Genomic DNA, 25,642 nt, shown 5'->3' with positions numbered 1-25,642 from the left:
TATGGGCCAGCTGAAGCGCGCCTTTGGGTGCGAGATTTTCTTGCTGTATTGAAGAACCAAATGTATCTGAGAAACAAACCTTATAAAACATGAGCGCCTTATAATTATTTTGTACATTAAATACAGTCAAACTATACCTTTATTATCGTATCTAAAAAATAGACCAATTCTGAGATATTTAAAATTGACCAATAAACCATGAAAATAAAGTCAAGGTCAGACAAATAAATATATATACATTACACTCATTCCATAAAACAAATAAAGTTCACTTATTCCTTATAGTATCTGAAAAACAGACCAAACAAGACTCAAATAACACGAACCATGAATATAAAATCAAGGTCAGATTAATATTACTGCAAGATAGACAATAACACCATACAAACATTCCGTACACCAAATATATCTACCTACTGTATCCGAGAAATACACCAAAAACACCCAAAAAAACTTTGGTGACATTTAGACATTAAAATCGTTTCATACAACCAAACATAGAAGAACTATTGCACACCATATCATATTGTGCGCACAATATGTTTAAGTTGTGCGCACAATATATTTAAATTGTGCGCACAATATATTTAAATTGTGCGCACAATATATTTAAATTGTGCGCACAATATATTATTTTGTGCGCACAATATATTATTTTGTGCGCACAATATATTATTTTGTGCGCACAATATAATTAAGTTGTGCGCACAATATATTATTTTGTGCGCACAATATATTTTTTTTTCTTTGCATGTCCCTAGCGGGGCTCCGTACTACAAATTTGACACGTTAACGAATATAGATAAGAAACAAAAGAATAATACCAATACCAATCACAAACGCAAATCTATATTTAGAATATTAAAGTCATGTCAACTCAGTTCGTTTAAGGTCTGTTTGATTCATTCTCTTATGTACCACTAAATAATTTCATAGGGAATCATAAACAAAGTGTTCTAGAAACGTTGAAATCGTTATCAAATAAAACGTGAAGCTAGTTTTTTTGCTGATATGCATTTCAATTCTTTTGATGTTATCATGATGAATGAAATGACCTCATTCATTAAATGATTTCTCCAAAACAGCACCAACCGTTGAGTTACGTACCAACCGTACCAGATACGTAGCAAATCGGGAAACCTCTAGTAGAAGAGTACCGACGGACTTAAATATCAAAATACGCATGAACTTTGAGAAATGGCTTATTTTGAATAATTGAACGGACTGCCTTAACCCATCTGCTCATATTATACACCAAATTAAAGCCTATTATTACATTGGTTGCAATGAATTACATTGATTTCACAGTTAGATAAAAACCGATAATTTCACATGTGAAATAAACGTGGTTATTTCACTCTCTGACGTCATACAACAATAGGCGTTGTGAAGACGTCGATAACGTCGGATCAAAACAAATTGTCAATGCGTAGGAAAAAGATATAGTTCCTTACATTTTCTACATTAATTTCATAAAAAAAGCCATTTGCCAATGTAATAAAAAGAATAACTAATCGCCGTATTTGAATATAAAAAATAAGACAACTTGTGACCGAACGCCGCTATGGATTAAACTCGTGCTGCGCACTCGTTTAATCCATGCGTCGTTCGGTCACGCGTTGTCTTATTTTTTATATTCAAATACGGCGATTAGTTATACTATAATTAGCAGCCGATCAAAATAGCAGCCACTTCAGTTTTTCAAAATTTGAATATCGAAAAAGGAAATCGAAACCGAATAAGGAAATGAAAATCGAAAAAGGAAAAAGAAAACGAATAAGGAAACGAAAAAAAGTCTTCTGAAAACAAATTTGAGAAAAAAAAAATTTTGAAAGAAAAAAATATTCAGTTTGGAATTGTAATATTTTTTTAAAATTTGAATATCGAAAAAGGAAATGGAAACTGAATAAGGAAATAGAAACCGAATAAGGAAATGAAAATCGAATAAGGAAAAAGAAACCGAATAACGAAACGAAAAAAAAATTTGAAGAAAAACTTTTCGAGGAAAAATATTTTGAGGGAAAAAAAAATTTTAGGAAAAAAAAATTGAGGAAAAAAAATTTTGAGGAAAAAAAAATTTGAGGAAAAAAAAATTTTGAGGAAAAAAAAAATTTGAGGAAAAAAAATTATGAAGGAAAAAAAAAATTCAGTTTGGACTTGTAATATTTTTCAAAATTTGAATATCGAAAAAGGAAATGGAAACCGAATAAGGAAATGAAAATCGAAAAAGGAAATAGAAACCGAATAAGGAAATAGAAACCGAAAAAGGTAATGAATATTGAAAAAGGAAAAAGAAACCGAATAAGGAAAAAGGAACCGAATAAGGAAAAAGAAACCGAATAAGGAAATGGAAATTGAATAAGGAAATGAAAATCCAATAAGGAAATAGAAACCGAATAAGGAACTAGAAACCGAAAAAGGAAATGAATATTGAAAAAGGAAATAGAAACCGAATTAGGAAATGAAAATCGAATAAGGAAATGGAAATCGAATAAGGAAACGAAAATCCAATTAGGAAATAGAAACTGAATAAGGAAATAGAAACCGAAAAAGGAAATGAATATTGAAAAAGGAAAAAGAAACCGAATAAGGAAATGAAAATCGAATAAGGAAATGGAAATCGAATAAGGAAATGAAAATCCAATAAGGAAATAGAAACTGAATAAGGAAATAGAATCCGAATAAGGAAATGAATATTGAAAAAGGAAAAAGAAACCGAATAAGGAAATGAAAATTGAATAAGGAAATGAAAATCGAATAAGGAAATGAAAATCCAATAAGGAAATAGAAACCTAATAATGAAATAGAAACCGAAAAAGGAAATGAATATTGAAAAAGGAAGAAGAAACCGAATAAGGAAAAGAAAATCGAATAAGGAAATGAAAATCGAATAAGGAAATGGAAATCGAATAAGGATGATAATCGAAAAAGGAAAAAGAAAACGAATAAGGAAATGAAAAAAAAAATAAGAAGAAAAACTTTTTGAGGAAAAATATTTTGAGGGAAAAAAAAATTTGAGGAAAAAAAATTTTGAGGAAAAAAAAATTGAGCAAAAAAAATTTTGAGCAAAAAAAAATTTGAGGAAAAAAAAATTTTGAGGAAAAAAAAAAAATTTGAGGAACAAAAATTTTGAGGAAAATTTTTTTTTGAGGAAAAACAATTTGAAGCAAAAAAAAAATTCAGTTTGGACTTGTAATATTTTTCAAAATTTGAATATCGAAAAAGGAAATGGAAACCGAATAAGGAAATGAAAATCGAAAAAGGAAATAGAAACCAAATAAGGAAATAGAAACCGAAAAAGGTAATGAATATTGAAAAAGGAAAAAGAAACCGAATAAGGAAAAAGGAACTGAATAAGGAAAAAGAAACCGAATAAGGAAATGGAAATTGAATAAGGAAATGAAAATCCAATAAGGAAATAGAAACCGAATAAGGAACTAGAAACCGAAAAAGGAAATGAATATTGAAAAAGGAAAAAGAAACCGAATTAGGAAATGAAAATCGAATAAGGAAATGGAAATCGAATAAGGAAACGAAAATCCAATTAGGAAATAGAAACTGAATAAGGAAATAGAAACCGAAAAAGGAAATGAATATTGAAAAAGGAAAAAGAAACCGAATAAGGAAATGAAAATCGAATAAGGAAATGGAAATCGAATAAGAAAATGAAAATCAAATAAGGAAATAGAAACTGAATAAGGAAATAGAAACCAAATAAGGAAATGAATATTGAAAAAGGAAAAAGAAACCGAATAAGGAAATGAAAATTGAATAAGGAAATGAAAATCGAATAAGGAAATGAAAATCCAATAAGGAAATAGAAACCGAATAAGGAAATAGAAACCGAAAAAGGAAATGAATATTGAAAAAGGAAGAAGAAACCGAATAAGGAAAAGAAAATCGAATAAGGAAATGAAAATCGAATAAGGAAATGGAAATCGAATAAGGATGATAATCGAAAAAGGAAAAAGAAAACGAATAAGGAAATGAAAAAAAAATTAGAAGAAAAACTTTTTGAGGAAAAATATTTTGAGGAAAAAAAAAAATTTGAGGAAAAAAAATTTTGAGGAAAAAAAAATTGAGGACAAATTTTTTTTGAGGAAACAAAATTTTGAGGGAAAAAAAAAATTTGAGGAAAAAAAAAATTTGAGGAAAAAAAATTTTGAGGGAAAAAAACATTTTTTAGGAAAAAAATTTTGAAGGAAAAAAAAATTTGAAGGAAAAAAAAATTCAGTTTGGACTTGTAATATTTTTCAAAATTTGAATATCGAAAAAGGAAAAAGGAAAAAGGAACCAACTTGTGTCTGGTATTTAATCTGACACTAGTTATCTAACTTGACAATGATATTTTTTTGCGTAAACCCCTGAGGGTTTACGCAGTATATATTGGACGAGTGATGTAGTCTTTCGGAACACCGGATGTTATTCGGAACACTTCTGTTCTTTCTATGACCACCTTTCAAATACATGCGCAATAGCTATGACCACCTTTTAAATGCATGCGCAATAGCTTACTAATCTGTTGAATATGCATTAGCTTCTTAAGTTGCTATAGAGATATTTTACGTATGATCTGAAATTTATTATGATATAATATTTTGTTGCACACGACTACAAACTGCTAATATTAACCTACATGCGTAGTATTTTAATCAAACGATGTAACCAGCTGTGTTAAGATATGAGATAAGATTTCATGTAAACAATGCGCTTTATATTCTGAACGAAAATAATTAAAAATAAAATGTTTAGAAAGAGTTTTAGTAGCATTTATTTTAGATTTTACGTTTAGTGAAGATGTACATGTTGTAAAAAGCAAGCTATTTATTTTTTTATACTGAAATTAAAGGGAAGTCTTTCTTGCATATGATTAAATAACAGTTATTTTTTTTGGTTAAATATTGCAACTTTAATTAAAAAAAATGGTTATTGAAAATAAAATTAAATAGATATTGAACATGAAAAAATAAAATATTTTGAACGAGAACAATTAAAACTAAAATCTTTAAAAAAAAGTATTAGCACTTTTTGAAATTTTACGTCTAGGATAGACCAAGGACATGGAAATATAATCATAAATACGTGCCTCAAATAGGTATAAAAACGAGGATTTTTCAAAAAAAAAATCGTTTATATTAAATAACGTTAAAATTAATTATGAAAGTTATGTCCGTATTTATTTTCATTAATATTGCAAATTTAAAGTTATTTTTTTGTTTAAATATTGCAACATTATTTACTTTTTTTAAAAACAAAGAGGTCACATAATAACCTCTGAATCCTTTTCGTCATTAAAATGCGACTGATAAGTATAGATATTCAATATGAAGGGGGAAAAAATAACCGTGACTGAAATCTAAATCTAAAATTTATTTGAAAAAAAATACACATTTGACCATGCAGATGTAAGAAATGATACTTCAATGAAACAACGAATTATATGTGCCACTTTAACTACGACTGATAACCTAAAAATGCATTTTTAGCAGACTTAACCAGGTCGGCGATAAGATATCGAATATAAAAAAGAAGATATGGGTTGGCGTCAATGAGACAACTATCTACAAGAAACCAAAATAACACTGAAATACAAACTATGGGTCACCGTACGGCCTTCAACAACAGGCAAAGCACGTACCGCATAGTCGGCTATAAAAGGCCCCGAAATGACAATGTAAAACAATCAGTCAAAAAAGAAAATTAACAAAGTCCGTATCATCGTATGCGTAACTTAGTTGCTCACCAAAGGAAAGCTACGCAAGCGTTTAAACCCGCGTTCCATAAGTTTGAAGTACGTCGAAATGCAAAGGTATACGCTTGGTGAACGCTTTTACTTCAGGAAAATTTTAATGGAACATAAAAACTTTCATTCAGCTCAAGCGTTTGTCAAGCGTATACATGTAAACTGCACGCACATAATATACACGCTATATATACACGAGCGTTGAAAACGCTACAGATAAGTTTGAGACACGTTAAGGGCACATTGCATACACAAATACTCGTCACCTTAAACTCGGCTTTCATTCAGGAGAAGAAGTCCGATACGGGTGAAACTTCATCAAACCTACAGAAGATATTACACCCTCTCCAACCATGCAACATGGGACTAGACATAGAAGTACAGGAACTACTATTAGTTTGAGCTGTACAAGATCTACAAAAATATCCCGCCTGCCTCAAAGGTGCATAGGATCGACCTTGGTCCAGCACTAATGATACAAGTACCAACCAGAGTTACAATGACGTGGTAGTAAGTCTTTAAAGGCCACCGAGCGGCCTCCAAAAATGAAAAAAACACTATTTAGTCGGCTATTAAATACCCCGACCATTAAGATTTAAAAACAAAAATCAAACAAAACTAAACAGCCTTACTGATAACAAAATAATTTACGAAAAAAACTTGACCGACATGAATTATGAACAACAACCACTGTACTACATGTTCCTGGCTTTAGAATGGACATTGGCACATAAACAATGTGGTGGCCATAAACCCAACCCTCCCAAATGAACCAATTTGAAACCCTAAGGACAACATATCGCAAGAAAAAACTGTAAATTATCAGTTGCAATTCGCGTCCCTAAAAATATGGGTACGGTGCACAATAATCATTTACATAAAAACAATAGACACAAATCACTGAAATAATCGCACTTACCGAAAGCTATTTCAAAGCTAGTGAACATGTAGACGAACCAGTGGACATAGACGGACTGGTAAACATGTAAACAGACGGGCGAATGTGACAGACTTATTGACAAACATTCACATATAGACAGACCTGCAGTTGGGAATGTAGAAAGACTAGGAGAAACCCCTAGGTACGCTTTACGCACACCCAATACACGATTTAAGCTCGTTGTGCACACGATACAGATATGATTGACAGGTCGAATGCATCAAAATTACTAGCGTATTGGTAGCGTGCATGATTTTTTTACCACGGCCGACGTACGTCGGATCTATACGTTGATGTGTGAAGCCGGTATTACATCAAGTAAACAGGCAATGTCAGTTTCTAATTCTTATGCACAACAAAAGTAATATAAGACAATACATCTTTATTAAACAATTATCTAATATATATATATAATGCTAAACAAGCATTTGGGTTTACGATTGCATTTCTTTTTTTAAAGAAAGCAACTTGTTTCTTCTTAGGCATGTTTCTGTAATAAAAAATAATGACTAAAACATCATTCTAAGGGGCATTCTGTTTCAATTTGCTTGGCGTAAAATAAATCATATTATTGTTATTTTTGAAGATAATTCGAAATACACATTCTATTGTAGAGTAACGGTACTTACATTGTGTAGTACGAACGTGGTAAAGTAGCTAAGTGATAAAATAAATTAATCCAAGAAAAAAAAATTTAACAATACAACCACATGCAAAGTTAGTAATAAAAAACTTACTATTCAATTTTTTTTATCGTATTATTTCATGAAGGTATGTCATAATCAGATGATATCGGACATTTTACGAGTGTTAAAAAGTTTTCATGCAAAATAAAGAACATTTTAAAAATGTAACTAAATGACTGTTAAAGAAAGAAGTTAATAAATTATTATGAAGGAAGGAAAGTTTTAACAACTGCAGTATATTATCTAGATAAAAGAACTCAGATTACAGGTGTTATCAATAAACAACGGCGTGCAGGATGTTCCAATTTGCAGGTATAATATATCATGTATCAATGATAAGCTAATTTGTCTCTGGTCTTACATACTTTTAAGATGTTAAAAATTAATAATGTCGAGCTCACCTGTTAATTAATGCTAAATTATGCAGAGATGCAATAAATTTTCTAATTAGAAACAGTTCAAACTTTCCCACACTCGCATTTTATTTATTTAAACACCAAAGGAATACTTTTGCGGCCTATAGACTACTGCTCTGGGAGAAAAAGGAAGCAACAGTTTTGCTGTTTCGTATGGTAATTTGCGGCAACGCTTTATAATGGCAAACTGCATTCTAAACAACGATTTAGTATCTAAAGCAGCATTTGACAAAAAAAAACTTGTGTCTTTTATATATATCTTGTCTGTTATTTCAAACAAAATGGCGTCAATGTGAAATATAAACATGGGATTTTGAAAAATCATAGCTAATTCGTTTTTATCACCATTTTCATAAAACCAACACTATGCGATAGAAAAAAGACTAAGCTTTTAAATTATATGTCAATGTCACATCTATTTCAAGTAGTTATTTAACTTATACCAAAATACAAAGTGTCGATGTATTTGTTGACGCACAACTTTAAATTTTCAACATGTTTCGAAATAAAATCATATATATTGTACCAATTACATTTAGCATTCGTAATTTAGATCAAACTGTAGAAAAATATTCCTTCTTTAAAATGATATCTCATTTTCTCACTTTTTACTTTCTACTTTCCAATATAATAAAGAAATCGTAGTGCACTCCCAGATTGATAGACATATTTTGACAGAATATTGAAACTCAAAACTGAAATTTCGAAAAATCGTAGAAAATTCTTAAAAGTTACAAGAAACTTCAAAAAGAGCCTAAGCGATAGAATAAGGTTTCAGCTTCATAATGATATCAACTGTTTTGTTTTGCACTTCGCAGTTTTCAAGTTTTTAGAAAAAAATCAAAACACAGTATTTTTTGTTTAGCAATCCGGATGAAACTCCCTCAATTTTCAAGACCGAGGTCTATTCTTATGAGAATTTACTCAATACAATATTACAAACGTATGTTTGATGAGGCATTAAAATGATACCTAAGGCCTTACTTTTTGCTAGGAATAAAAGTTTATTCTTGATTTCGGGTTTCTCTCTCATTTATATCGTCTCAAGCAAGATGACCCCGTGAATTAAAAGACCGATTTATATGACAGGAAATGGAACTCCGTCATGATTTTTTTATATTATTCATCATACTTCCGCCTGAGCCAGACATGGTTTATAACTCTGCGGGTGCGCTGTTGGTGTCCCGATTGATCTCGAGCCGCGTTTCCATTCCTTTTAAATATACAATTCCTTGATTTATTTGAGTGTTTCTATTAAAAGAACGATTCTTTTACTTTGTTGCCAACTTGGCACCGGGAGTCAAACTGTATTTATTTAATAGTTCCGTGAATTATTGATCCGTTAGAGAAAAGCCAGTTATGAATATCAATTACATATTATATTTAGATGATTTTACCAATCAACTGATTCTTTTACTGCATTTAATCCGTTTATAGCGGTATTCAAATATAGCGGTGCTTCCAAGTTTGGATTTGGCGCACCACATCTATTTAAGTATTTTCGGTGTCTCTGCACCGTATAAGGCAAAATGTATACATTGCTGAGGCAATGCACCTTGATAAGAGATGACCATTTATTACTAAATTGTAAACCTTGTTTTTATACTGTCACTTGAACCTCGGGTGCACAGGAACTTTGATAAATCTCATACCTTTATAAGTTTTATGTATCCTCTTGGGACTTCTTCTGTTTATATAATGTCATACAAGTTTATAGTGTAATTCTTTACTATTGTCAAACTGCATAAATTCATGTTGTGCCTTACTACTGAAATGAACAGGGTGTGAACTTTTATCAGTTTTATGTCTCTGTGAAGCCTAAACAGTTAGAGTTATAGCAACAGATTGAACCCCTTTTAGAAGTATGTATTCAATATATATACACCCGTTTGTATGTCGTCGTCCCATAAGTGGTCAATGCGCTGACTGGAGATACACGCCTGTGGTGGCGACGCAACACAGCCAAAGTTACAATAAGCCAAAATGTGTGATGTAAATTTATGTAACAATAATTACTAAAGCTACGGTTACATTACGTTATTGTTACATGAAAAACAGCAATGTACGCTAGATTGATTAAACTTAAATCTTCTATAGTTGTATTGCTTCATTCTTTCATATGTACTAAACAATACTTGTAATTTAATACTGATAAATAATAAAATATTATTATTCAACAAATGGCGTACAACTTGAATAGTTTTACTACGTATATTAATGGTTTTGATGTTCTTAAAGATACTACTCAAGATTAGGAGTGTGACTGTCAAAGGCGAAAACTATAGTTCAATGGTTTCACTTTTTTAAAGTATTTAACTGCACACCTACTCTTATTACTGTCATTATGCCTTGGACCAATTTTGTTTATGGTGAAAAAAATATAACTTGGGATGCGTTTTAAACGAAACTGATACAATATCAAGACATACATTTCATACAACTTGGAAGGTATAGTATCTGTGAACCCGCAACACAGATGGCGACTTAACTTCCCATACATGTAATCAAGTATCCAATGCTAACTGATATGTTATGTTTATAAAATAACTACTGAAAAACCTACCACAATAATTAAAATAAAAACATTGCATCCAAGTTTCCTGTGGTAAGAAGTGATTTTTTTTTTTATTAAAGTACAAATGTACTCAGTAGTCCAGTTTTAGTTGGTTTCCTTGAAGGTTTTCAAAAGGATCCAAGAATATGTCACTGTTTGGGTAAATACAATGCGACAGTAACTTAACAATAAAGTAAAACCAAAAGAAAGCTATGAAAATGTCAAAGTACAGTCTCTCCCAATAAACGATTATGGTATCTAATGCAATATGGTTCTTCTTTTTGCCTTGCAAGTCTTTGCATGAAAAATGACACATTTATGTCATACTAATAAATGCTGGTCAGATTACCTCCACATAGCTTTGAAATAACTATCAAATGTTGATTATTGTCTAATGATAATGTACCTTCATTTTAAAGGTATACTGTGCACAAAACATAACAGGTCACGATATTCTTGATCCGAGGTTACACAAGACGGTCAAGATGACAGACAGTGGTATTATTATGTACTAGTAGTACAAATTAGTAGGTACTTATTTCATGATGTAGGTGTTAAAAGGTCACTGTAAGCTAGTTCCACTTTGCTTTGTTTCAAACACTGACAGGAGTACCGAGGCTGTTTTTGAAAAGTTTAAAAGAGGCTTGGATGTAAAATGATATATGCCAATGTAGAATCAATGTCTTAGTGACCCATTTTGTATTTTGCTTGTAATTGGTATAATAAAGCATATGCTTACAGACTTGATTTGACTGTTGGAAATTAACCATGAAATGTTAGATACATACACCCTACACACTATTACTGCCTTCTAAGACTGATAAAAACCACATATGATGAGAATGAACTACAAACTTAACAGCAAATATACAGAAGAAACATTAGACCAAGAAATTTATAAAAGACTGGAAAGCAAATTTTCTCAGAATGAAAGAAACATTAATCAGGTGTTATATTCTGTGTTGATCACTGCATCTATAACTGTAAGATAATGCTGCTAAAATTGATGAAAAGCTGCAACCCTATCTAATCACTGAGAAGTGCTACACTGTTAATTTATAAGTAGCACATAATCAGTAACAAGAAAGGCTGTTAACTTGTTAATTTTTGACAGCAGTACTTTAAGAAGTTAAAATGTTTACTCCAGATTTTTTAAGAAAATAAGAACTACACAAGAGAAAAAAGAAAACTGCACTTCCATTAGACCAGTACATCAAGCCCTTATAAAGAAATTAACATTCTGTCCACAACTACTTTACATACAATTCTCAATATTACCCTCATCTACTCAATTTTCCTTTTTCTCCCTATAGAACATATATCCATACATACCACGCTCATTATTTACCCTCACCCTTCCTCCATTTCTCTCATATCCATACCAACCTTAACCACCTATGTTAGCCTACACTGTGTTAAATATCCCCATGAAAATGTGTTAGTTGATGAAAAGATTTTAATCATGAAGTACCAGGCATGGAAGAATGAAAAAAATCAATACTGAAAAGAAGATCTAAACTTTTCAACATATACATTATTTTTTTTAATATTGAGCCAATTGGGAGTTGTAGTTTTTATTTCAATATTAAATGGTTATCATTATTTTGAAAATTAAGGTAACAGCCAAAGTTACAATAAGCCAAAATGTGTGATGTAAATTTTAATTAAAGAAATTATCCTTGGATAACCATTTTGAAGCCAAAATATATATATTTAATCAAAAGGTGTAAAAAATATTTTAAAATAAATGAAAGAAAATAGTCTAAATAAAAAATTACCAAAAGTTTAAAAAATGACAAATGGTACAAAAGTACCTGTCTGCTGATGTACTAGCCAGCTGGCCTGTGGGTTATCTGGACTTTAAGGTGCTAGTTCACCGAAACAAATGGCCGCAGTGACCACCAGTCTCTTCCTTTTGGAGTACCAATTTTAGAGTCTCTGATTTGACTAAAGCATGACTTATACAGCCAATATAAAAAAACTGACCCAGTTAACAAATTAAAAAGCCCATCCCCAATTAAAATTTAGATAAAAAGTTAAATACACCCCAAATTTACCTTTTAGAAACATCCCAAAAATATAAAAACTTCCGCATTTAAATTTGGATAAAAAGTTAAAAACATCTCCAATTAAAATATGGATAAAATTTAAAACATTCATGATTAAAATTTGGATAATAATTAAAAACATCCCCAAAAGATAAAAACTTTCGCAATTAAATTTGGATAAAAGTTAAAAACATCCACAATTAAAATATGGATAAAAATTTAAAACATTCCAAATATAAAATTTGGATAAAAATTAAAAACATCCCCAATTAAAATATGGATAAAAATTTAAAACATCCCCGATTAAAATTTGGATAAAATTAAAAACATCCCCAATCAAAATATGGATAAAAAATTTAAAACATTCCCCATTAAAATTTGGATAAAAAGTGAAAAACATCCCCAATTAATATATGGATAAAAATTTAAAACATTCCCGATTAAAATTTGGATAAAAAGTTAAAAACATCCCCAATTAAAATATGGATAAAAATTTAAAACATCCCCGATTAAAATTTGGATAAAAATTAAAAACATCCCCAAGTAAAATCGAACTGAGTGATCGAGCTCACTCAGTTGATGCCTGGTACAAAGGAAAGGATTAGACCACGACTCGGTCGCTGTCTGACCCTTGGTCTGACCAAGTCAACAGACTTGGTCATGTTGACTTGGTCACGGTCCAACTCAGTGATCTATCTCACTCAGTTCATATCAGTATTAGCAGATACTTGATATGTATGGTGGGGACGTTACTATACCTAAATGGAAGGTATAGTATCTGTGAACCCGCAACACAGATGGCGACTTAACTTCCCATACATGTAATCAAGTATCCAATGCTATTACTGATATGTTATGTTTATAAAATAACTACTGAAAAACCTACCACAATAATTAAAATAAAAACATTGCATCCAAGTTTCCTGTGGTAAGAAGTGAAATATTTTTTTTTATTAAAGTACAAATGTACTCAGTAGTCCAGTTTTAGTTGGTTTCCTGGAAGGTTTTCAAAAGGATCCAAGAATATGTCACCGTTTGGGTTAATACAATGCGACAGTAACTCAACAATAGAGTAAAACCAAAAGAAAGCTATGAAAATGTCAAAGTACAGTCTTTCCCAATAAACGATTATGGTATCTAATGCAATATGGTTCTTCTTTTTGCCTTGCAAGTCTTTGCATGAAAAATGACACATTTATGTCATACCAATGCTAGTCAGATTACCTCCACATAGCTTTGAAATAACTATCAAATGTTGATAATGTACCTTCATTTTAAAGGTATACTGTGCACAAAACATAAGAGGTCACAATATTCTTGATCCGAGGTTACACAAGAGTCAGATGACAGACAGTGTTATTACTATGTACTAGTAGTACAAATTAGAAAGTACTTATTTCATGATGTAGGTGTTAAAAGATCACTGCAAGCAAGTTTTAAAAGGGGCCAATATAACAAAACATGATACAATTTCAAATGCAGAAACCATTATAGCCTGATCTATGTTAAAAAAAAAACAAGCGAAAAAAACAATTCGAAATGATTACTATTGAATTTAAAGTGAACCTCAAAACCGACAGGAATCACCATACCCCAAAACATAATTCAGCAGATGGAGAGTTGTCTCATTGACACTCATACCACATCTTCTTATATCTATAGAATCACTATACACTAAAATATTATTCTGAAGGAATCAATATACCCAGATATATTATTACAAGCCAACCAGTCTCTTTAGTATGTATTGCTACTAAATGTTGTGTACCAAGCAGATACATAGCAAATACCAGCTTTTAGTCTTGTGTGGTCTGACCCAGCCAGGGATGAAAACTCAAAATAACTGAAACAAGCTTATTTTTAAAAAGCTGTTCTAAATATCATTTTAAAGAAACAAAAAAAAGTTCAAATTAATGTTATTTATTAAAATGAGAAATGATTAATGTAGCAATCACCTTGTATAATACTGTTACCTAAGATATAAGAATATGGTAATACATGTATTGAAAAAAACATACACCCTGCTTTAGAAAACCCTCATACATATTGTATGGAAGAATCATAGGTGTTCAATTGTTACAGAAATTTCAACTTTACAATCTATTCCACTTGAAAAAAGTAAAACAAATAATAATATATTGTGACTACTAAACATACAAGTAAAACAATATTAGCATTCTATAAAATATACCATTCTTTTAAATGCATTATGAAATACTATTTGACATTTCTTTTAAACTATTGCAAAAGAATTCACTGGCTAAAATCACGAGGAGCAACATTCAATTTCATGGGCAGGGTGTTGGATATTGTTTTAAAGCTGAGAAAAAATTTACAAAGTCACAAGATTTACCATTAAATTCATAAACAAGTTAAAAAAATCTTTTCTACAAAAAATAAGAGTTGTCTCCTATTTGCATAAGCCTTATCATGAAATACTGTTACCAAAAGTACCTACAAATATGGGAGATAACTCATTAAACTTAAAAATGAAGTCATGATTGTGAGGAAAGGGCGTTTAATATCAGATAAAATTGAGAATGGAAACACTTTGGAGATGATGATGACGTAAATATAATTTGAAATCACCATGTCAGACCAAACCCCTTACCGCGTAATGCATTATCTAGACTTATGTTTACAAGCTGGTTTTATTCACAGAGCTCTAAATAATACTGTCATCTTACTTTATTTACATCTGATATAGCATATCTAACATAAAATATATAACAATTATAAGTAAACCAATACATTCTTATTTATTGCAGGCCTTCCATGCAGTGAACAAACTAGCTCATATGAAGAGATAAGCATTGTAAGCAGTGTATTCCCTCCCCTTAACCCTAAATCTCAGCCTGCTAGTTTCCATTTCTCACATCTTATGCTCGTTTGTTAAATTCAAAAACAAGTTAAAATCTTTTTATAAAAAAATTAAGAGTTGTCTCCTATTTGCATCAGCCTTATCACGAAATACTGTTACCAAAAGTACCTTCAAATATGGGAGATAACTCATTAAACTCTAGGAGTAGTTATCTGGAATTATCTGTAGTGATTTTGACGAAGAGTTGTCTCATTGTCAACATTTCACATCTTCTTATATTTATTTACTCATAATAGGACAGTAGGAAGTTAGAACAGGAGTAAAACAATATACCCCCCCCCCCCCAACTAAAAGGGCATAAAAATAAATTTTAACCAATGGCAGCTGGTTGTTCTCACAAGTCACATCAAAGTCTTACATTAAACACCTAGTACATGTATTAATTAAGACTATTTAGGGGGAACTGTAGGCCTGTGATATTCGAAAGTAATCAACATATCTGGTTTAAAAGAATAAATTTTTACAACTGGCTCTCCCCTCTTTCTATCTCTCAGAGTAAACATAATTGTATTACTACATATTTTTTTGTCAATAAGTATTTCCAAGTTCCTCAGATCAACAGAATCCATTCTTCTGCTTCAGTTGATTTTTAAATTAACAAGCACGCTTTGTCTACAAATAGAAAATAAAATTTCATTCAAAATATGTATTAAACTAAAATTCACAAAAAATTATATAGAATGTTGATGTCAGAAGATATTTACATTTTATCCATATATGGAGTAATCAGGAGACAGAGGCTGAAGAAATTCTTCATATAAAGCAGTTCAGAATTGTATCAAATCTTATGGCATCTTAAGTATGAAATGCCACCATTATACTTACATTTTGCTTCAGATTTGTTTAAAATAAACATGTCAATTTTTTCAGGCACCATGGGTTAAAAATTTTCATTCAACCAAAGATTTGATGGATAAGGACAATATGCCTTCAAACTAGTTTAACCCTGCCACACTCTGTATGTGCCTGTTATTCAGTGGTTAATGTTTGTTGCTGTGTAACATATTTGTTTTGTTCATTATTTTGGACATGAATTAGGCAGTTTGTTTTCTGGACTGAATTTTTTTACAATTTTCATTTTTGGGCAGTTTGTTTTCTCGACTGAATTTTTTTACAATTTTCATTTTTTGGCCAATTTAGAGCTAATGTAACATGTATGTGTTATGGGTTTTACTCATTTTTGAAGGCAGAATTGTGACCTATAGCTGTTAATTTATATGTCATTTGGTTTTTTGGAGAGTTTTCCAAATTGCAATCATACCACATCTTCATATTTCTATATCTGTAATTAGGTATTGTATTATTATAGAAGCAATAAACTAGAACCGTTCATTATCTTTAATGTTACCTTGAAACAAGGATTTTGTTACCGTCAACATACATACCTTAAAGTTGATATTATTTTACATCCAGGTCCTACTTTCCTTAGATTTTACTTCAATAAATATCCAGGATAACTGAAAAAAAAATGAATCCTTAACTGTGATGGTAGTAAAAACACTTATTGAAGGCCGTATGTTGACCAATAGTTGTTAACTTGTATATCTTTTAGTCTCTGGTGGAGTCAGTTGTCTCATTGACAATTAATTATCACATCTTATTTCGATATTTATACATGTATATGAAATTTAGTCAATTTCATCAACATCTAATCATAGCAGTTAATACAGATAAATAAGATATACTATTGCTAAAGTGACATATAGGTCCAATGGGCCAGGTGTAAATATCAAATTGCTATGAATGTACATGTAATTTTTAGATGTATGTGATGATACACAAATATTATTGCAATATATAAATATATAAATCTATAGATATTATCTAATCAATACATCTTTCTATAATAGGAAGCAATTTTTTTTTAAATACAAATATAAGAAGAGCAGTTTGAACACCGGAAAGAGAGAGAGGAAGATATATAGAAAGAGAAAGAGAGTGAGAGAGAATAGTGTGGTGAGTTTTCAATACATTGAATTTTATTTTAGTATAGTAAATACAGCATTTTCATTTATAACATGTATAATATTAAATGTAAAGTATTTACATAATGTATGTAATACGTATTTTGGTCATAACTGTTAATTGTGACTTGTGGAACAGGAACTGTACCCTTGCTTTTCTTTCAAGAGCACCAATGTTTTTAAAATTCTCTATTTTATTGGGTTAGTTACTCAATCTGGTTTTCTGGTTAGTGTCAGATTTCTCCCATAGAAATTTATCCCTTTTCTACACTAAAATGCAAACTTGTACATCAAAATCATAGCTGCTTAAATGAAATGACTAGACATCTACTACATGTACCTTATGCATATTTACCTTGTTTTTCGAATGTTAAAGCTTCATGCAGACCCAGTTGTGATGTTCCTCATCTGGGAGATTAATCAGTATATAATCATTCTTCCTTTTTACAAGGATAGGTTGTTGACATATCTCTCAATCCCAAACCTGAAGAACCAGAGAATGTTTACTGAAGCTTTATTTCATTTAGATCAATTGCAGACCAAGGCTGAAGAGTCAAATCTACCAAAAATTTCATATCAGAGTTTTCTTCTTCTAGACATCCTTTCAAGGCTGATGACCATCATCCAGCGGGCTATTTAACCCATAACTGGGGCAAGGTTGATGAGTGTAGGGATATCCGCATGTCGATCAGCCTACACTTTATCTCTAGGGACCTTGCTACTCCGAGATCCTCTACAGTAAAGCCTAGGACACTAGATCCTAGTTACCATGTGCTGTCACGGGGAGGCACTGTAGAAGTCTTGTTAGTGTAGAGGCTATGTACTGGAAGGAAAGACTTACGCACTCAGCTTTCTTTTCACCTATGAATATAAGCTATCCAGCGGCAGTGTAAGAGTCTATGACTCCCAACCACACTAGACGCATACACAAACCTGTGGTAACACCACCAGCACACAAAAAAAAAGGGTCATTATTTCAAATTTAGAAAAAAGAAGGTTTATTTATTTAAATTAAGAAAAAGAAATTGTTATTTATTCAAATTTAAAAAAAGAAATGGTTATTTATTCAAATCTAATAAAAAGTAAGGTTTATTTATTTAAATTTAGAAAAAGGAATGGTTATTTATCTAAAAACTAGAAAAGGAATTGTTATTTATTTAAAATCCAGAAAAGAAAGTGTTATTTATTTTAATTCAGAAAAGAAAGTGTTATTTCTTTAAAATCTAGAAAAGAAAGTGTTATGTATTTAAATTCAAAAACGAAAGTGTTCATTATTAAAGTACAGGGTTATTTGTACTTTACAAACTTTAAAGCAACTAAACAGTATCAGAACAGTGTGAAATTACAACACAAACACATTACTTACTTCCCCTCCTTACCCAGCAACTCTCTATTACACTAGGCCATGGAGTAGCCCTCCCCAACCTCCAAGCCCTCAAATAGACTGGACTCTCATGGGTTAATCCTCCCCTACCCCCATCCCTTAAAAACAAGTCCCTGCATGGACTCCCATGGGGTAACCCTCCCTGACCCCCGATCCCTTAAAAACAAGTCCTTGGACTCCCATGGGTTAACCCTCCCCAATCCCCATCCCTTAAAAACAAGATCCTGGACTCCCATGGGGTAATCCTCCCCGACCCCTAATCCCATAAAAACAAGTGCCTGGACTCCCATGTGGTAACCCTCCCTGACCCCCAAGCCCTTAAAAACAAGTCCCTGGACCCCCAAGGGATAACCCTCCCCGACCCCCATGCCCTTAAAAATAAGTCCCTGGACTTGTTTTGGGTTAACTATCCCCTACCCTGTTGCCCTTAAATACAAGTGTCTGGAGTCTCACTCTCCCTTTCATACGACCCCTAGGCTTCTCCTCCAAGACCTCTGAGCTCTTAAATTCCAGTTCCTGGATGTTGCCTTATTCCACCCAAGCTGCTCCAAAGCTCAGTCCCAGGTCAACTATATATAAAGCTGTTGCTATGTGGGTCGAGGGGATAATTAAAGAAAACGAAGAAGAAAACATCAGCAAGCCAGTATAACCTTTACCTTTTATTCTATCCATATTGTGATTGGGTATGGTGATGGGTATAGTGATGGGGTATAGTGATGGATTATAGTGATTGGGTTTGGTGATGGGGTATAGTGATGGGGTATAGTGATGGGGTATAGTGATTGGGTTTGGTGATTGGGTATAGTGATGGGGTATGGTGATGGGGTATGGTGATGGGGTATGGTGATTGGGTTTCATGTCTAGTTTATAGGTAATGTTCTACTGACTTGCTAGTGTTCAATTTTTAAACAATTTAAAAAAAAAGTAAGTAATGTATTCATGTTGCAATCAGACGCTATAATATTGTTAAATTCAAGTTATTGGAAGTCCAAATCTCAGTGAAACATTAAAATTTTCAAACTAATTTAGTTATTGTGAGCTATAAACTTTGATATTTAAATTAAGGAAATGGAATGGTTATTTATTTTAATTCAGAAAAAGATAATTACTTTAAAAAAGCATTTTTACTCAACAATTACATGGATATATTTTAATTCTTTTTTAATAAATTTTAGTGATTTGTTTGAAATTTAATTAAAAAAAAAAATGGCTAAATTTTGTTTGAAATCTAAAATCTTTTGTTTTTATCGTTAAAATTAAATAAATTTTGATGTTTTTATTCAAAATATTTAAAAGGAAAATTCCCGTAAAAATAATGTATCGGCCATTACTTCCATCACGACATAATTCAATTCGGCCTTCCCATGAAAAAAATGTATCCATTACTTCCATCACGACATAATTCAATTCCGCCTTCCCATGAAAATAATGTATCCATTACTTCCATCACGACATAATTCAATTCGGCCTTCCCATGAAAATAATGTATCCATTACTTCCATCACAACATAATTCAATTCTACCTTCCCATGAAAATAATGTATCCATTACTTCCATCACGACATAATTCAATTCGGCCTTCCCATGAAAATAATGTATCCATTACTTCATCACGATTTCATCAAAATCCGGAAGATGTTCTGTGTTTCTCAACCACTATCCAGTCTATCAGAAACATTCTGAAATTAAACTGAAGAAAGGATTAAAATACCTGAAAAAAACTATTAATTGTTATGCATAGATATTACAGTGTATTCTTCAAACTAATTTAGTTATTGTGAGCTATAAACTTTGATATTTAAATTTAGGAAATGGAATGGTTATTTATTCAAATTTGGAAAAAATTAAGTTATTTATTTTAATTCAGAAAAAGATAATTACTATAAAAAAGCATTTTTACTCAACAATTACATGGATATATTTTAATTCTTTTTTAATAAATTTTAGTGATTTGTTTGAAATTTAATTAAAAAAAAAAATTGCTAAATTTTGTTTGAAATCTAAAATCTTTTGTTTTTATCGTTAAAATTAAATAAATTTTGATGTTTTTATTCAAAATATTTAAAAGGAAAATTCCCGTAAAAATAATGTATCGGCCATTACTTCCATCACGACATAATTCAATTCGGCCTTCCCATGAAAATAATGTATCTGTTCCAGACCGTATGAGTATTTGGACCGTACGCGTACGGTCTGGACCGTATGCGTACTTTTTCAAAATACGCATACGGTCGGACCGTACGCGTACGGTCTGACTGATATTAAGAAGTTGGTCAAGCTTATTAGATACAAATGTATATAACAGATCAACATGACTTATATCTCCAATTAATATAAAAAGTTCAACAGCATTTGACATAAAAACTTAATATTTTAACTATTTAAAAAGATCTCGCTTATTTAATCTGTTAATTTCCTGTATTTTGCAGGCCGGTAATTCATTAATTGTAGCTCAGTATGCTCATTGAAATTGAAGTTATCGGAAGTAAACATAATGTGGGAGGACAACTGTTTTATAATATTTATGAACTTTACAAAAGAAATGCATACGCAAAGGAACATGCATTTAGGGGCCAGTTGAAGGACGCCTCCGGGTGCGGGAATTTCTCGCTACATTGAAGACCTGTTGGTGACCTTCTGCTGTTGTTTTTTTTCTATGGTCGGGTTGCTGTCTCTTTGGCACATTCCCCATTTCCATTCTCAATTTTATTAAAAAAACATGTAAATGTAAAAAATACGACGTTCTTATTAGAAGCAAGTGTCACCTTCGGCCAGAGTAACAAAATAGAATTCACGGATATACAATTAAGCAAATATTTAATTTCAATTGTTCGCTTATTCACTTTATCATCGGCCATCTATTTTGTAATAATAACAATTTGTATAACTAAAAATAAAGATTTTGATAAATGTTTGTTTAAATTTAACCCATATGATCCCAAAACGTATGATCAGTTGGACCGTACGCGTATACTCATACGGTCCGACCGTACGCGTATGGTCGGACCGTACGAGTATACGTATACGGTCCGGACCGTACGCGTACGGTCCAAATACTCATATGGTCTGGAACATATCCATTACTTCATCACGATTTCATCAAAATCCGGAAGATGTTCTGTGTTTCTCAACCACTATCCAGTCTATCAGAAACATTCTGAAATTAAACTGAAGAAAGGATTAAAATACCTGAAAAAAACTATTAATTGTTATGCATAGATAATACAGTGTATTCTTTTTTTTCTTTTTTTTTTTTTTTTTTTTTTTATAAAAGTAGAATGTTTGTCACCACTAAATGATCAGAGACCATCTTTCCAACACATAACTTCAAATTAAAATTAAATATATTGCAGGTTACTTTTGATATTAATTATAATAAACACGAAATAATTTTTTTTTATCACAAATCTGCAATGTTTTGTGTTTGAATCAGTCCCAATAAAATATCTCAATGAAATGTTACTTTTAACTGTCAGGGAAATAACTACAGACCAAAATATTAAAAAAGTATAGACTTTTCATAAAATACCAAGTAATGTGAGGAAACCAATCGTATGCAGGAAAAGCTCAGTTGTAGTGACATTTATTCTCGGTATTACTAGTGACAGATAAGTACTGAAACTTGTACTTACAAGAGATCTAAACACCTCTACAACTATAACCTTCACTGGACAATTGTGAGTTCTAAAATAAAACGAGTATGGACGTCATGCAGTCAGATAAAGCAGAGGTATCTACTGCGCCAACTGTAGGAAATTTTATTTTTTTACCAGTGTATGTCTTTTTGTTTTACTATATACTGCAACTCCAAGAACTTTTTTTGTTTGTGACTGTCTTTGTGTGATTTTTTTTGTGTGAATTTTTTACATGTGAATTTTTTGCGTGTGAATTTGTTGTGTGTGAATTTGTTGTGTGTGAATTTTTTTGTATGTGAATTTTTAGTGTGTCAATTTTTAAGTCATTTGTGTTGTATGTTTACCCAATTTTGGCTCCTCCGTTGTAATTATTGTAATGTTAACCAATTATGTCAATAAAAAGAAACAAGTAAGGCAAATACCACCGGTTTTCAATTTGTTCAGGTTGTCATAATGGAGTGGACCATTTGACTTAACCAGGTTTTATAGATTCCCCCTTTTTTAATTTACCATAAAGTCTATGCAAATAGATATGGCACTGTGGAATGATTTTTAAGGTCATTATCAAAGAGGAGACCCTCAAGGTTGATCAAGGATGTCAAGGTCAGAGTCATGCCCTTCAGAACGATGTTCATAATACAACATCTATACTAAAATAAAAACCAAAATTTGAATGTTGTAAAATTTTTATAAGCAACTGGTCTGAAGAAAAAAGTAAAAAAAATTAAAAAAAATTAAATTATGAAGGCCAAAAACAAAACAAAAATTGAATAAATTCATTAATATTGACTTTAAAATCTATTGGAACAGTTATACATTTAATCTGACTCTAAATTCAATTGACATTAACCACTTTTTCTTTAAATAGTAAATTTTTCGTAGCTCAGAAATACCAAACTGTTATGAAAATTACTAGAATTATAAACATCCCTAAATAACGTCCCTCCACAGAACAGTACACAATACCCTAAGATATCTGTCTCTCTGCTCTCTATTATTATCTCGTTCATTCATTCATTCATTCATTCACATATCTTCCAGACAACCTATTTAGGAAGTATCATGTTAGTTATCCCACCCAGGTTAGTTCTTGATACTTTGTGAATAAAATGGTTTTATATTGATGTACCAGACATGGAGGGATGATTAAACAAGAAGTTTCATTTACCAGGTTTCCAGGAAAGGTGTTATTTTGTTTTACATTTTACAAAAAAGTTTAGAAAAAATCCAAATAAAACAAGTCATGTTTATCAAAAAGAAAAAGATATTGTAAGATGGCAACCATAAGCATCTGACCTTTCTAAATCTTATTTCTAAGACCTTGGGAATTGGAAACTTTTCTGATCTCAGTGATTTACTGATTCGTTTCAGTTGTACATTCGTCTCTGCATCTTCTACATAGTTGTTTTTTCCCACAAAACAGATCTTGTCTTGCTGATAATTTTTAAATTCTTTTCAAATTTTTCTCTCTCTATAATATAGTTTTTATTCTATCTCTCTATAATATAGTTTTTGAATTTTTCTCTCTCTATAATATAGTTTTAAAATGTTTCTCTCTCTATAATCTAGTCTTTTCTATCTATAAATAGTATATGTCCAAAATATGGTAAAAAAAAAAGGTCATTAAAAGGGAAACAACTCCAAAAAATGTTGACCGACAAGGTTGATGATCGGTACCAAATTTCTTCTGTGTTTTGTTTTCAAAATCTGATCCATATCAAATTTGAAGGTGTGTGTTACTGATAAAGTCAGGTGTGTTGAGTTCAATGATGATGTCATGTGATATTTACAAATTTTACCTTGGGTATAGTAAAATCCTGAATTCCCACCAAAATACTGTACAAAATAAATACCCTATTTCTATGATTACTGTACATATGAAGGTCTCTGATATCCTAATGATGATAACATACTACAACAACATTGTACATTTACCTTTGGTAACATACAATGTCTGACTTAAATAAAAATTGTATTAAACAATCATGCTTTTATATATATATATATATATACAAAGAAAGTACGGGTAGAGTACTTGGGGTTTGGGATAACACTGAATAGGAAGTGGGAAACTCGGGGAGTAAGACTAAAGGCAGGTTTACTCATATCTTTTTATAGTTTTCATTTTTGCCAGAGAATTCCTAACATGTTATGACCTATTAAAAGACCAAACTGTCAATGAAGTGTTCAAGATACAATCATCATTCAATAAAACATCAACCAACCAATCAATCAATACCATCAATCATTCATTTATTACTTGTCAGGTAATCTGGGGGCAACTGGCTAAAAACTAACAAAAATACAAATTTAACCTACTCCTCTCAATGACACACAATACTAAGCTGAAACATCCGACACCTCAAACTGTACCCTCTAAAGGTCCTCCAAAAACCATTCAGACAATGACTCTTCATGAAATGCCTCCTGAACCAAACTCTCCTCATAGCTGCTCTGCCTTCCTCGTCCCAAATCACAACTCTATCATGCTCATCAGTAAAGACCTCGTCATCCTCCAGAGACAGCTCCTCCACATCACTTACACCTTCTTCTAAATCCACAGGACTACAGCAAGGTAAAACCCTGGAGATTACATACTGCATCTGCAGATTTCGACCCTCACTTTCCAAGTTTGCGCCATACATCTGCAGAGTCTCATCATCACTCTCCAACCTTTGTTTTACCTCACTATAATCCTCGGATAGGGCCTCCACCTCCTTTGATACCTCAACAACCCTCCTTTCCAGATCCTCCCACCACTCATCAGCCTGCTGCTGCTCCTCATCCCAGGTTGAGAAAAGGTCAGCATCATCTGTATCGAAAACCAACTCATGTTCCTCTTCCTCCTCAAACACCGCTGTATCATTTTCAACAGTGTCATCCAAAGTAGAAATGACTTCTACCTCAAATGGCATTGCTGAAAACAAGGCAACACGGGGTGCTTCCACCAAACACTGCTCCGGGTCAGCAGCCCTTGGTAGCTCAGGAGACTCTACCACAGGGGAAGGAACATCAGGACACAAACCTTGAACCTGGGGTGACCTCTCTGGCTCATCACATGGTCTAACCGAAGGACCATACGGACACATACCTACAAAGTCTACAAACTCTCTCACTATACATAGTATACCAATCATTTTCTTGCTTTTTTTGTCGTTTTGTCTGAAAATACAGAAAAGTAAAAGGATCTTAGTGATGTTTGTTAATTAATAGCTTCACTGATCATGAGTGCAGCCTGATACGACTGCAGTAGTTGAACTATGAACAGTTTGCAAGTTTGGACACAACATTCAAGCTTGATACTGTCTGAATCTAGATTGCGATCAAATTTTTGACATAATATATAGGTTTCTCACAAAAAATAAATGTGGTGAAATATCTTTAAAAAAAA

At 31.7% G+C, this 25,642-nt stretch overlaps 1 long non-coding RNA gene across 2 annotated transcripts; it reads right to left on the bottom strand.

The window, feature by feature from the left end:
- Positions 1 to 14,532: 14,532 nt before the first annotated feature.
- Positions 14,533 to 25,413, bottom strand: LOC143056046 (uncharacterized). 2 transcript variants are annotated; one of them, XR_012972222.1, is made up of 4 exons: positions 25,382 to 25,413; positions 17,588 to 17,716; positions 16,654 to 16,725; positions 14,533 to 15,880 (listed from the first exon to the last, which is right to left on the bottom strand). It is a non-coding gene; the product is annotated as an uncharacterized LOC143056046 (long non-coding RNA). The 2 variants fall into 2 exon arrangements; XR_012972221.1 differs by lacking the exon at positions 25,382 to 25,413 and having other exon boundaries at positions 17,588 to 18,205.
- Between the last annotated feature and the right edge of the window lie 229 nt (positions 25,414 to 25,642).

Source organism: Mytilus galloprovincialis, chromosome 13 (genome assembly GCF_965363235.1).
Source record: "Mytilus galloprovincialis chromosome 13, xbMytGall1.hap1.1, whole genome shotgun sequence".
In the NCBI taxonomy this organism is placed as follows: Eukaryota; Metazoa; Mollusca; class Bivalvia; order Mytilida; family Mytilidae; genus Mytilus; species Mytilus galloprovincialis.
Note: the sequence above shows the minus strand (reverse complement) of the source record. Positions and strands in the feature narration are given on the sequence as shown.